Here is a 10974-nt window from a genome sequence, read left to right as displayed (position 1 = left end):
CATCGCTACAGTGTTTATATTTTGCTTAATGTGTGTATGATCTGAAAGCTTTGTTTGATTTTGAGAGTCAGAAGTTTTGTGAAATTAGTTTGAAGATTGGATTTGTGTTTAATGTTTTGAGAAAATGAGTGATGGTTTCAAGAAATGTGTTTTAGCAATTGTGAAATACTGTAACAAAAATGTTAATATTTTCATATTTAAAATATATATTTTTAAACAAATTTATAAAGTGGTTTTAGATACTACTATACACTCAAAGCGCTTTACAGTGTGATCAGGGTACTCTCAAATACCACCAAAGATGCGATGCCAGCCATAGTACGCTCACCACACATAGGTGGAGAAAAGAGAGAGAGAGAGAGAGAGAGAGAGAGAGAGAAAGAGAGAGAGAACCAAGGTGGATGTTTGATGAGAGTCCCCCTACTACAGCGAAGACATGTTCTCCACATTAGAGGAAGAGACGAGCCACTTCCAGGCGCAGGGAAACGTGCTCATCTGCGGGGACCTGAACGCAAGAACAGGACTACAGCCGGACTTCACCGATGCACAAGGAAGCAAATATATCAACAACAAACTGACTGTTATTAATAACACATTCTCCCATATCCACAGAAATAACCATGATCATATAGTAAATAAGAATGGAAAGGTCCTCCTGCAGCTCTGTCGAAGCCTGGGTCTGAATATCATCAATGGTAGGTTACGAGGAGACACTTTAGGGAGATTCACATTTTGCTCGCCTCTTGGGAATAGCACAGTTGATTATATGATAACAGACATAGATCCTTCATCTCTCAGATCATTCACTGTTAAAGAACTAACCCCTCTGTCTGATCACAGTCAAATCACTGTGTATCTCAAAAAGACAGAAAATATCATTAACACAAAGCCCAGTAAGCTGTACAACATCAGAAAACCATACAGATGGGCTGAAAACAGCGCTAAAGAATATCAGAAAGCACTTAGCAGCCAAAAAATACAAGCGCTGATAGATAACTTTCTAAATAACACCTATACTCACACTAATGAAGGTGTCAATCTTGCTTTCAGAGACATAAATTACATATTTGAAAAATCAGCAAAACAATCCAAATTGAAAACAAAAAATGGAAAAAATCAAATACCCAAAAACGACAAAAATTGGTTTGATCAGGACTGCCAAACTATTCGCAAAAAACTGAGAACATTGTCAAATCAGAAACACAAAGATCCAAATAATGTAGAGATCCGCCTTCTTTACAGTGACACATTAAAACAATACAAACATACACTCAGAACCAAAAAAGCACAATACACCCAAAAACAACTGACAATAATTGAGAAGTCTGTGAACACAAACCAGTTTTGGGAAAATTGGAACAATCTGAAAAAAACTGATCATGAAGAATTGGCAATCCAAAAAGGAGAAATATGAGAAAGTCATTTCCAAACATTGTTTAATAAAGTACAAACAAACACAAACTGTGAGCAAATTCAAACAATCAACCAAATGAAAAAACTAGAATTAACAATCAAAAATAACCAAAACCCATTAGATTTCCCAATAACTGATAAAGAACTTAAAGAAAAAATTAAAAAACTCCAACACAAAAAAGCATCTGGACCTGATGGGATATTAAATGAAATGATAAAACACACAAGCAGTAAATTCCAATTGGCCATTCTAAAACTATTCAATGTGGTTCTGAGTGTAGGTTACTTCCCTGACATAAGCAGCAACCTGGGAAAGTTATTGTGTAGCATAATAAATGCTCGACTATTAGACTTCATCATCACACACAATGTACTGAGCAGAAGTCAAATCGGATTTTTACCAAATTACCGTACATCTGATCACATCTATACGTTACATACTCTAATTGAAAAACATGTTAACCAAGATAAAGGTAAAATATATGCATGCTTTATCGACTTCAAACAAGCTTTTGACTCAATTTGGCACCAAGGACTATTTTACAAAATTATTGAAAGTGGCATAGGAGGTAAAACCTATGACCTTATCAAATCAATGTACACTCAAAGTAAATGTGACGTAAAAATCAGCACTAAACGTACAAGGTATCTTTCCCAGGAGCGTGGAGTGAGACAGGGCTGCTGCTTAAGCCCAACATTATTTAACATCTACATCAATGAACTGGCAGGCAGTCTGGAGCGATCTGCAGCCCCTGGCCTCACCCTACACAACTCACAGATCAGATGCCTGCTATATGCAGATGATCTGGTTCTGCTGTCTCCCACTCAACACGGTTTACAGCAGAACCTGGACCTGCTACAGCAATACTGCCAGACCTGGGCCCTGACGGTCAACCTGAATAAAACCAAAATTATGGCGTTTCAGAAAAGATCCAGATCCCAGGGAACACAACACACATTTACATTAGGCACTAACCAGATAACACACACATCACACTACAACTACCTGGGTTTGAAAATCACATCCACAGGAAACTTTAATAATGCTGTGACAGAACTGAGAGACAAAGCACGCAGGGCCTTCTACACCATAAAACGGCAATGTCCTATACAAATCCCTATTAGAATTTGGCTGAAAATATTAGAATCAGTAATTGAGCCCATTGCACTTTATGGCAGTGAGGTATGGGGTCCACTGACAAATTCAAATCAAGATCTCACCAAATGGGAAAAACATCCAATTGAGACTCTGCATGCAGAACTCTGTAAAACCATATTACATGTGCGCCGGCATACAACAAATAATGCATGCAGAGCAGAATTAGGCAAATACCCTCTAATCATCAAGATACAAAAAAAGGCAATTAAATTCTGGAAACATCTGAAACTAAGTGACCCCCAAACATATCATTATAAAGCCCTGCAATACCAAGAGATGAACAAAGAAAGCAACCCCTTCCCTCAGCTGATCCAGAGCTTACTCACTAAAACACATTTTGCACTGTGTTGCAAAATGGTGAATACATGTGGCAAAAGTTAAACACAACTACAACACAGTTGTCATCCTTTAAACACAATGACTCAAAATTATTCACACTTATTTCTAATAATATAATCAAATCAACTGCATAAATATAGGTCAGTTCAGAGGAAGAGTATGTGTAAGAGGATGATGTGGAGAAAGAGCAAGGGGTGTGGAGACAAGGCTGTCAAGGCTGGATCCGGCACAGGTTTTTCCCTTTGCCTGGCAAGAGACGACATTGCCTGTGATGTGGAAAATGTCCTCAACAATATTCAATAATATTCAACAATATTATTGATCTGACAGTACTGACATTATAGGATGAGAACTGAACTAAGCTAGCCTAGATGATGACGTCACTGTTTTCTGCAGAACTGCTTTATAGAGGAAAATAATTACAGTAATTTACATAATAATTGATGATCTTTACAATGTAAGTGAATCAACACTGAACTGACTTCAGCTGAACAATGACACTATTTTCTTTTAGAGCTGTACAGCCAAAATGAACCCTCTTTGCATTACTGATCATCATGTACCTGTTATCACTGTAAAGCTACTTTGACTATACTATACTATACTAGACTAGACTAGACTAGACTAGTATCTGTGTAGTATAAATTGCAATTGAAATAAAGGTGACTTGATTTGATTTAGGCTGGACCCAACATGAAGACGTGACGCTGAAGCAGAATGAATCTCTCACTGACTCTGAACTTTGTTTTGTGTGTGTGTATGTGTGTGTGTGTGTGTGTGTGTGTATACTGTATCATGCTTTTCATTTAGAGTTTTCTTTGACCTTTTAGTCATTTGCATTTAGACTGCTGTATGTTTGCAGTATGTAAGTACTGTATATACAGACATTCAATACTATATAATATTGAATATAATACTGTACTTGCAGTACATACAGTATACTTTAAATTCACATCACTTGTGATTTCTATACATTTTATGTAATGGCAAAATGTGTTTACTGTGTTACAATATACTTTTTTTTTCTGTAACCTCATGTTCTGGATGTTGTGTTTTCCATTTTTTAATGTAGTGTCTAATGAATGATCTATATGTGTTTATATTTTGCTTAATGTGTGTATGATCTGAAAGCTTTGTTTGATTTTGCCATAAGAGTCAGAAGTTTTGTGAAATTAGTTTGAAGATTGGATTTGTGTTTAATGTTTTGAAAAAATGAGTGATGGTTTCAAGAAATGTGTTTTAGCAATTGTGAAATACTGTAATAATTATAGACGGTCTGTTTAAAGCTATCCTATAGGGGGCAGAAAAGTTCCAGTTACTCATTTAGGTGTAAATTATGACTTTATAACATTGTGTCATTTACTGTCGGTACTTCTCATGGATGTTTCCGTGTCTTGGTCCTTCATTTCGCCCTGATCTGAGCTCTTGTTTTTGGTGGATTTTTTCTTCCCACCGAACAAGAGCCACTTAAAGAAGTTGCCCCCTTTCTTTTTCTTTTTCGGACGTGAGTTGGGAAGCACGCCTCCCCAGCAACAACAACAGGCTTCTCATCAGGCCGATGAGGATGCTTCTCCGCCGTGCTGCTGCTGGGGTTTGGGTCGTAAACCTGCTCGCTATCCGTAAAAGATCGTACTCATCCTGAACTTCTCTGTCCCATGATGAACCACTGATGGTATCAATCAATCAGACTAGAGCAGCTACAAACCGAGTGAGTGAGTGACAAAAGTGTGAAGAGTTGTATGATTTTACACCGTGACATTCTAAAACTCACTTTGACGACATAGTGGCTAATAAGCATAGCCTAGCTAAGGAATTTAATTTAAAAAACAACATCAGAACAATGTGTAGGCTAATTATATCATCCACATCCTTAATTACATCTGAATCTGACTGTGCAATAACTTCAAAAAGATGAACAATTGAACTGTGCACGGTTACTAATATATTTTTAAATATTGTACCATTATGTTGAGAATATATCATGTTTATTAGAAATAAATGCCTTAAATATATTATCTTTTAAATACATTTTGTTGAAAATATTAATATTTGAAGTGAACACATTTTTAGAAATTAACCATATAGCCTAGCCTATCGGCTAACGCGGCAAGAAAATAATAGCCTAAGGGGCCGTTCACACAGAACGCGTTTTTCTATTCCAATGCGCTACTTTCCCATTGTTTTTCTATGTAAACACGCGCTTGACGGACGTGCATGACCGTTACGCTCGCGTCTCGCATCTTTTGCAGCGCCTCACACATGAGCGCCGCGTTTTTAAGACGCCGTGTCAAGTTAAAAGAATTTCAACTTTTACATGCAGCGCAGCTCATCAATGTCAGTTCCAAAACAGTGGACCAATCAGAAGAACTTGGGGGCGGGGCAAGCGTTGCGAGTTGGCATGACAACTGTTTTATATAATGGCAACATGGCAGAGTAGGCGCTCATTATTATCTTATTTTCTTTTTTTCCATGTCAAAACTTGTATCTGTAAATTCTGCAGTTTGCCTATTTCTATTATTTCCACTATTGTCGTTATTGCATCACGTCTCAAAGGCACGTCTCGAGACTCTCGCGTTCTATGCTGCGCTTTTTTTAAAACCACTCCTGAGCGCTGCGTCTCGCGTTTTTATACGCAAAGACGCGTTCTGTGTGAACGGCCCCTAATAAAGCCATTTTTCTGTTATGTATGTAAGAATATAAACATATTAATATTTATTTTGCTTTTTTATATAGCCTATATTCAAAGACACTAGGCCTATGATCAAAACCATATAATACGATAAATTACGATATCCTATATGATATATTATTATAAAATATTACAGTTTATTGTAACACAAAGCTAACTAATGATTTTTATTTTTTTATTTCTTTAGCTAGCCCATATTAGCAATTTACCAAAATATGATAGGCCTGTTGGGTTACCTGGATAAATTTGCTTTAACATTTAACATTTTACCTGCCATGTTAAAAAATTACTGTGACAAAAATCTCATAAAACAACAACAATAAAATTGTTTCTGTATTTGACAGGCTCTCATTGACTTTATCCAATTTATTTATAGGCCTACATTTTGGTGACTTGAAATAATTTTCTAAAGATTCACCATGAATTACTGAGTGACAAACTTTTCCCAAAATGGTCATACGATTAATCGTAAAATATTATCATGAAATACTTAACAAATGTTGTTTGTAGCACTGTAAAATCATACGAGTCAGTTTTTTAATAATCCACAAGCTTACGTATTAAATATGATTATTATTTTATTTATTTAGCCTGTTAATTGCATTCCTCAATTAAGTGTTGACTGCAAGCATTTCTACTCATCTGAGGCTGTCACATTTTGTCTGCTATGAATATTTCTCATGGATCAATTTATGAATGTAAAGTTAATTTATGACTCAGTTTTAAGCAAACAAAATGTTACACTCAACATGTCCACTGTTCACGAAGATTTTTTTTCCCTAATGAAGCAAAAAGGTGCTAGAGGCCTAGACTGTTTAAAGGCATATTCCCTTTCTAATTATTTTCTCCATATTTATATAAAATATAAGTGCATAATTAGTACAATATCATATATAGGCCTATCATAAAAGACTAAATTCCATGTAGGCATCAGGTGAAGTAAGATCCTTCATTAGGTACATCTGTCCATTAGGGGTTGTGTTTCTCAAAAAAAGTCAAACCCTGCATCCCAGTGTGCATACTATCCACCCTATCCTCCCAAAATAGTATTGAATATTACTAATGTCAAATACTATTTAGGATGGATAGTATGCACATTGAGACTCAGGCATACTCTCTGTAAAGTTAGTGACGGCTGGCTCTAATCCTGGGAAAACGCTCTGCTGAGGCTCATTTGTTAATATTTGGGTAAATTAGATTTTCTGAGAGATGCTTTCAAACTTTATATAGACTTATAAGAGCAGCAAAGTGTGTACTCTATATAAACAAACTGAATGCATGAGCAGGTATAGGCGCAGTGAACTTTGTAGTTGATTTTGTTCTGTCCATCCCTACAGTGAGAGAGAGAGAGAGAGAGTCGCGTCCCTTCAATTCAGTGGGCCTGGTGTACATGAGTGAGAGGGAAAACAAACCAGAGAAACAACAGTAGGCTTCTTCATACACATCTTACATCTTCCTAAATCAGCTCTACAAGTGTTCAGCATATATGTAGAAATGTTAAGTATGGTTATTTTATGTGTTTGAAGCCTATAGATTACATGCTAAAAATCAAATGGGGAAAAATGTTATGACATGAAGATATTTTTGAATTCAGCATGTCCATGAAGCCTGTTTCTTCTTACTTTTCCTCACATCCCATCACTTATACTCACAATGCTGATACATTCCAAATGTTTTTGTCTTTTTGACAAATTTTACTGCCACCTGATGGACAAAACAAAAAGCTTATATTGGCTTACATTGGATAAAGTGATATAATTCAGGTCAAAAATCATTTGCTAAGTAAAAAACCTCAAACTTTCTGGTCATCCGCCAAACGAGTGCCTTTCATAGATGGCACCAAATCCACCTTGCCCCAGTTTACTGCCGATTGCATATCGGCAGCAAATGTTGTCTATTAAAAGATGAACAGAAGAAGACGACGTTTAGTGGTGTTGCTTTGCAGATATTGTGAGATTATTGTTGGGGACTGTGGAAGCTCACCCTCAGGTCTCATGGTCACTTCGTTACTGTCCAGCGGTTTCATCAGAGGAGACGTTTCAGCTGCTGTCAGACTGACTGGAGCATTGTGAACTTGAGTTTGGATCTCTTTGAGATCAATGACCTCTACAGATGGACTGTAGAGACATTTGTTTTGAAGAGGAGAATATCAGCACAAGAAGTTAGCTAGCAGTCAATTAAGATATGCAAATGAAATAAATACTTTAGGCAACATAATTACCTGAAAAAATTATGTTCTTTGTGTTGTTTTAATTTTGATAATCCATTGCATGGATGTTGTAACTGAAATTAAACTTAACATGCTGTTTTGGTCCCCCCCACCTTTCAGACCAGAGTTGCACCCCTGAAAATTAGTCTGAGACGACGGAACTTCAGATGAACAGATGAACTCATCATAATCAAGTGTCAGTTCCCGTTAAAGGAATCGCCTGGTTTCATTGCTAGCCATTTGGGATATCCAATTTATTTATTTATTTATTTTTTTAATTATCGATTGATATTTACTTCGCCATTTTCAAATTCAACTCCGCAATGGATTTCTTGCTCAGCTACTTTGTACTGCTCAGGCATTTCTGTCAGCATTCAGCGCAACTATATACAGAGAGCTTCTCATGAAAACGTTGATTCCCTTTAAGTCGGTCACATTCGACGTAAGTTGGAACTGACCGATGAATTGGGTGATTGCTTTGAGAGAACAATCTACTGTGAGTGTAAGAAAAACGAGCCAATTCACCATAGCATGCGATAATTGCAACAGCTGCTCCGCGCTGCAGAGTGAGTACTTAATGAGCAGCAGGTGCGTCGCATATTTGCTTTTCGCTTCAGAGCCGAACACGTGCTGTTCCTGCTTTGTGTTTCTCTATGAGAGTTAGTGGAAAACAAGCTATTCTTTTGGGAAGGAACCCCTGCATGTCTGGTGTGGGTGTGATATTGCTGATGGTTTTGTCCGCAATCTCACGAGCAAAAAAAAAAAACAAAACAAAAAAAAAACCAGCTGTTCTCACAGCTCTCTGGAGAGGACGCCTTCAACGAGTGTGCTGTTTATACAACTGAGAGTGCGTCTTCAAAGAGAGTGTGAGTGCTCACAACAGGCTTGCACTATTGTACTGTTTGTGTAGCTGCGGCCATTTCCCTGTGCGTTTCAGCACCAGTGAGCTTCATATGAGGCCACTTCAGCACTGGCTTCACGGCCGAGTCCCGAGATGGGTGTGGCAGAGTGGCACGCACCGGGTGTACATTACCTCGTACTGTCAACAAATCTTCAGCCCGTGGTCAGACCTTTCTACAGGCGGGGGACCATACACTGTTCGTTGAATGGTGTTCTTCCCACCAGGAAGACCCCCGAAGATGCCTGGTCAGACTTGTGCTTTCCTTCCTGCAAGAAGGGTTGGAGCGAAGGCTGTCTCCCTCCACCCTGAAAGTGTATGTTCCTACCAAGTGTATGTTCCTACCAAAGTTCCTACCACCCCCTTCAGGGACCAGGTAGTGAACCTGCAAGTGCTGCCCTCGGAGGAGGCAGACCCAGGCCTGGCTTTTCCTTGTCCCGTCCGTGCTCTGTGGCTGTACGTGGACAGAATGCAAAGCTTCAGGCCCTCAGATCAGCTCTTTGTCTGTTACAGAGGCCAGCAGATGGGAAAGGCTGTCTCCAAGCAGAGGTTAGCCCACTGGATAGTGGATGCTTTTGTCTTGGTGTACCAATCCCAAGACGTGTCTTGCCCGTTCGGGTTGCGAGCACACTCAACTAGAAGTGTTGCTTCCTCCTGGGCTCAAGGTGCCTCGCTGACAGATATTTGTAGAGCTGTGGGCTGGGCGACACAGAACACGTTTGCTAGATTCTATAGCCTTCGTGTGGAGCCAGTATCTTCCCGTATACTTGCCCCCAGTGGAGAGTAGCGCGAAGGACATGGGCCGGATACATGCGTCTATTGCTCCAGTAAAGTTCCCTAGAAATGGCTAACCCTGTTGAGTTCCTCCTTCACCCCCTGGCAGTCATACCCTCGTATGCATTGTGGAACCTGTGTTAGGCTGGGTGTCCATATGTAGTGATCCCTGCGGCGATCCCAAATGTGTATTCTTCCATGGTTAGTCTACCCAGTCCGGCTAGCCTGTCTCTTTCCCTTGACAGAGCCTGCTTTTTCGTCTCTGCTGGTGTTCGTTCCCCCCTAGAACTAGGCTGGAACCACCCCAGAAACTTCCATATGTTGTACTACCTAAGTCCATATGTGTAACCGCCACATTTCACCTTCCTATGGGCAGGATGTGGCCTCCGCAGCATCCCCTTCCCTTCAAGGGCACGCTTTACCAGCATTATCCAATAGTCACACTGAGTGGGTCTTGTGGAATAGCAGTGACTGATCTTCTCTGCTTAGAGCCCTGACTTCCACTCTAACAGTTGGGGGTGGACCAGGAGTCTCAAGCAGAGCACTGGAAGGGCCAGTGACAGTGGCATGTTGGTAGATATCCCCAATTCCCCTGAAAGGTCGTTACATATGTAACGTCTCAGTTACCTTATTCCCTGAAGAAGGGAACAGAGACGTATGCTCCGTCACCACAGTCATTGTACCTCTGCTGTACCTCTGCTTCTCAGCGGAAAAGCAAATATGCGACACACCTGCTGCTCATTAAATACTTGTGCTGCAGCGTAGAGCAGCTGTATGCAATTATTATTTTTTTATTTCTTTAGCTAGCCCATATTAGCAATTTACCAAAATATGATAGGCCTGTTGGGTTACCTGGATAAATTTGCTTTAACATTTAACATTTTACCTGCCATGTTAAAAAATTACTGTGACAAAAATCTCATAAAACAACAACAATAAAATTGTTTCTGTATTTGACAGGCTCTCATTGACTTTATCCAATTTATTTATAGGCCTACATTTTGGTGACTTGAAATAATTTTCTAAAGATTCACCATGAATTACTGAGTGACAAACTTTTCCCAAAATGGTCATACGATTAATCGTAAAATATTATCATGAAATACTTAACAAATGTTGTTTGTAGCACTGTAAAATCATGCGAGTCAGTTTTTTAATAATCCATAAGCTTACGTATTAAATATGATTATTATTTTATTTATTTAGCCTGTTAATTGCATTCCTCAATTAAGTGTTGACTGCAAGCATTTCTACTCATCTGAGGCTGTCACATTTTGTCTGCTATGAATATTTCTCATGGATCAATTTATGAATGTAAAGTTAATTTATGACTCAGTTTTAAGCAAACAAAATGTTACACTCAACATGTCCACTGTTCACGAAGATTTTTTTTCCCTAATGAAGCAAAAAGGTGCTAGAGGCCTAGACTGTTTAAAGGCATATTCCCTTTCTAATTATTTTCTCCATATTTATATAAAATATAAGTGCATAAT

This window comes from Megalobrama amblycephala, linkage group LG17, assembly GCF_018812025.1.
Source record: "Megalobrama amblycephala isolate DHTTF-2021 linkage group LG17, ASM1881202v1, whole genome shotgun sequence".
NCBI classification, from domain to species: domain Eukaryota; kingdom Metazoa; phylum Chordata; class Actinopteri; order Cypriniformes; family Xenocyprididae; genus Megalobrama; species Megalobrama amblycephala.
The sequence above is the reverse complement of the archived record's forward strand: the minus strand, read 5'-3'. Positions refer to the sequence as shown.